A 4,101-nucleotide genomic window follows, 5' to 3' on the forward strand; every position below is an offset into this window, starting at 1 on the left:
TGAGCCCAGTTCAGGACCCAGCGATGATGTGAGTAGAGGCAGGGTGGGCCCAAGAATGGTGACATGGTTCCAATGGTGCTGGCGTAGCTCCAGGCCGTGGCTGGGCCTGGGTTCCTGACAAGGGAAGTGGTGGTGTTCCGGCTGTGGCCACGTGCAGGTCGCCTCAGTGTTCGCATTCTGAGGGATGGACTTTGTGTCCGTTGTTTTTCTGGCAGCAAGGACTCGTGGTGGAAGTGGAGGGTGTCATCAGGACCTCTTCTTTTCTTTTTGCTGTTTCTTTTATTTCTGCTTCTGTTTTTTAAATCCTATTTTTTTGTATACTACCATGGCAGCGGAGAATGGTGACTTTGTACACTTTTTGCTGTAGTCCTTTTATTCCTGTACTCTAGTACACCTGACAATAAATTCGAAATCCAAATGGTGAACTTGCATTGAGCAGTCATCAACTGAGTTATTCACCATAGAATTCGTAGCATCTGATCTGCTCCTTTCGTCAGAGTATTTCCATAGCTGGTCCGGTTCAGTTCCCAATCAAAAGTAACTCTCCAGAATGTTGATAGTGGGAGGTTCAATAACGATAATGCTGTTGAATGTCAAGAGATAATGCTTGTTTCCTCTGTTATTGAAGATGGTTATTGATTGCCATTTATATGGCGTGATGGCTACTTGCCACTTATCACATCAAGCCGAGATGTTGACCAGGTCTTGCTGCATGTGGACAGTAGTTGCTTCAGTGTCTGAGGAGTCTTAAATGGATTGGAACATTATGTACTCATCAGAAGTCACACAACACTAGGTTATAGTCCAACAGGTTCATTTGAAATCTCTCAAACTTTCAAAGCAAGCCCCTTCGTCAACACCGGCAGCTCATTATGTAGTCCTAGTTACCATTTCCATTTCTGATTTTGGTAGGAAAAAAAACCATTGAAACAGCTGAAGATGCTTGTGCCTCGGACACAGCTGTGAGGAACTCCTGCAGTCATGTCATATGTCTGTCTTGCAACAGGCGTTGTCATCTTTCTTTGCGCTTAGCATGATGGACTAGTGGTGAGGGCCCCCCCCCCCCCAAAAAAAAATTCTCCAGTTTTGCTACTGTTTCTTACTCTAATGTCTTTCTCTGTCAAATACTGCCTTGATGTCTTGTTTGGTGATGAAAAACTATCAAGAACGTGCTCATTGTTGCCTAGACTTTTTTGAGGAATCATGTGGAATAGTGAGCATTTTGCTTTCCAGTTGACTTTTGCTTGAAATCAGAATCTTGTTCTTTGAACAAACCGATGCACTAACCGGTTGAACTTGTCTTTTCTTGTGACTTAATATTGTGTCTCTTGGTTCTTGTTTGTCACATAAGAACGAGGAGCAGGAGTAGGCCATCCGGCCCTTCGAGCCTACTCCGCCATTCAATAAGATCATGGCTGATCTTTTCGTGGACTCAGATCCACTTACCTGCGTTCTCACCCAATCCCTTAATTCCTTTATCGTTCAAAAAAAATTGACCTTATCTTTAAAAACGTTTACTGAAGTAGCATCAACTACTTCACTGGGCGAGGAATTCCATAGATTAACAACCCTCTGGGTGAAGAAATTCCTTCTCAATTCAGTCCTAAATCTGCTCCCTCTAATGTTGAGGCTATGCCCTCTTGTCCTAGCTTCACCTGCCAGTGGAAACATCCTCTCTACTTCTATCTTATCTTTTTCCTTCATAATTTTGTATGTTTCTATAAGATCCCCCCTCAATCTTCTGAATTCCAATGAATATAATCCCAATCTACTCAGTCTCTCCTCATAAGCCAACCCCCTCAACTCCGGAATCAACCTAGTGAACCTCCTTTGCACCTCCCTCCAGTGCCGGTACATCCTTTCTCAAGTAAGGAGACCAAAACTGCACACAGTACTCCAGGTGTGGCCTCACCAGCACCTTGTACAGCTGCAACATAACCTCTCTGCTTTTAATTTCAATCCCTTTAGCAATGAAGGACAAAATTCCATTTGCCTTCCTAATTACTTGTTGTACCTGCAAACCTACCTTCTGTGATTCATGCACAAGGACATCCAGGTCCCTCTGCGTAGCAGCATGCTGCAACTTTTTACCATTCAAGTAATAATCCTTTTTACTATTACTCCTAGCAAAATGTATGACTTCACATTTATTTACATTGTATTCCATCTGCCAGACCTTTGCCCACTCACTCAATGTATCTATGTTCCTCTGCAAAGTTTCACAGTCCTCTGCACACTTTGCTCTGCCACTCGTCTTAGTGTCATCTGCAAACTTCGACACCCTACACGTGGTCCCCAACTCCAAATCATCTATATAAATTGTAAATAATTGCGGTCCCAACACCGATCCCTGAGGCACACCACTAGTCACTGACTGACTGCCAGCTAGAATAGCACTCATTGATCCCCACTCTTTGCTTCCTGTTAGTCAACCAATCCTCTATCCGTGCTAATACTTTACCCTTAACGCCATGCATCCTTATCTTATGCAGTAACCTCTTGTGTGGTACCTTGTCGAAGGCCTTTTGGAAATCTAGGTACACCACATCCACTGGGTCCCCATTGTCCACCTTGCTCGTAATGTTTTCATAGAATTCCAAAAGATTTGTCGAGCATGACCTGCCCTTCATGAACGCATGCTGCGTCTGCCCAACGGGACAATTTCTATCAATATGCCTTGCTATTTCTTCCTTGATAATAGACTCCAGCATCTTCCCCACTACAGAGGATAAGCTAACCGGTCTATAATTCCCCATCTTTTGTCTACTTCCCTTTTTAAACAGTGGCGTCACATTTGCTGTTTTCCAATCTGCTGGGACTGCCCCAGAGTCCAGCGAATTTTGGAAAATTACCACCAGTGCACCTGCTATTTCTGCCACCATCTCTTTTAGTACCCTGGGATGCATTCCATCAGGGCCAGGTGACTTATCAATCCTTCGCTCCATTAGCTTGCCCACCACTACCTCTTCCGTAATAATGATTGTTTCCAGGTCCTCACCTCCCTTGGTCTCTTTGTCAATTACTGGCATGTTATTAGTGTCCTCCACTGTGAAGACCGATTTTAAAAAACACCTGTTCAATGCCTCGGCCATTTCATCATATCCCATAACTAAATTCCCCTTCTCATGCTCTAAAGGGCCAACGTTTACTTTAGCCACTCTTTTTTTGTCATTTTATATATTTATAGAAACTTTTGCTATCTGTCTTTATATTCTGTGCTAGTTTTTTCTCATGTTCTATCTTACTTTTCTTTATAGCTCTTTTCGTGGCTTTCTGTTGACTTTAAAGTTTTCCCAATCTTCTAGTTTCATGCTGTTTTTGGCCACTTCGTATGCCTTCTCTTTCAATTTGATAGCCTCCCTTATTTCTTTAGACACCCATGGCAGATTACCCCTTTTCTTACAGTCCTTCCTTTTCACTGGAATATACTTTTGCTGAGCACTTTGAAAGATTGCTTTGAAAGTCCTCCACTGCTCGTCAACTGTCCCACCATAAAATCTTTGTTTCCAGTCTACTTTAGCCAAGTCCTCCCTCATTCTATTGTAGTTCCCCTTGTTCGAGCACAGGACCCTGGTATTGGATTTTATCTTCACACACTCCATCTGTATTCTAAATTCAACCATACTGTGATCATTCCTTCCAGTAGGATCCCTAACTATGAGGTCGTTAATTATTCCTGTCTCATTACACAGGACCAGATCTAGGATAGCTTGCTCCCTCTTCAGTTCCATTACACACTGTTCAAGAAAACTATCACGGATACACTCAACGAACTCCTCCTGAAGGCTACCCTGACCGAGCTGGTTTGACCAATCTACATGTAGATTAAAATCCCCCATGATAATTGCCGTGCCATTTTTACAGGCATTAGTTATTTCTTTGTTTATTGCCCGCCCCAATGTGATGTTATTATTTGGTGGCCTATAGACTACGCCTTTCAGTGACTTCTTCCTCTTAGAATTTCTAATTTCCACCCAAATGGATTCAACCTCATTCTCCATAGAACCTGTATCATCTCTCAGCACCGCCCTGATGTCGTCCTTGAATATCAGAGCTACACCACCTCCCTTACCTTCCTGTCTGTCCTTCCGAATAGTCTGG

Source organism: Rhincodon typus, chromosome 19 (genome assembly GCF_021869965.1).
Source record: "Rhincodon typus isolate 14 chromosome 19, sRhiTyp1.1, whole genome shotgun sequence".
Classification (NCBI taxonomy): Eukaryota; Metazoa; Chordata; class Chondrichthyes; order Orectolobiformes; family Rhincodontidae; genus Rhincodon; species Rhincodon typus.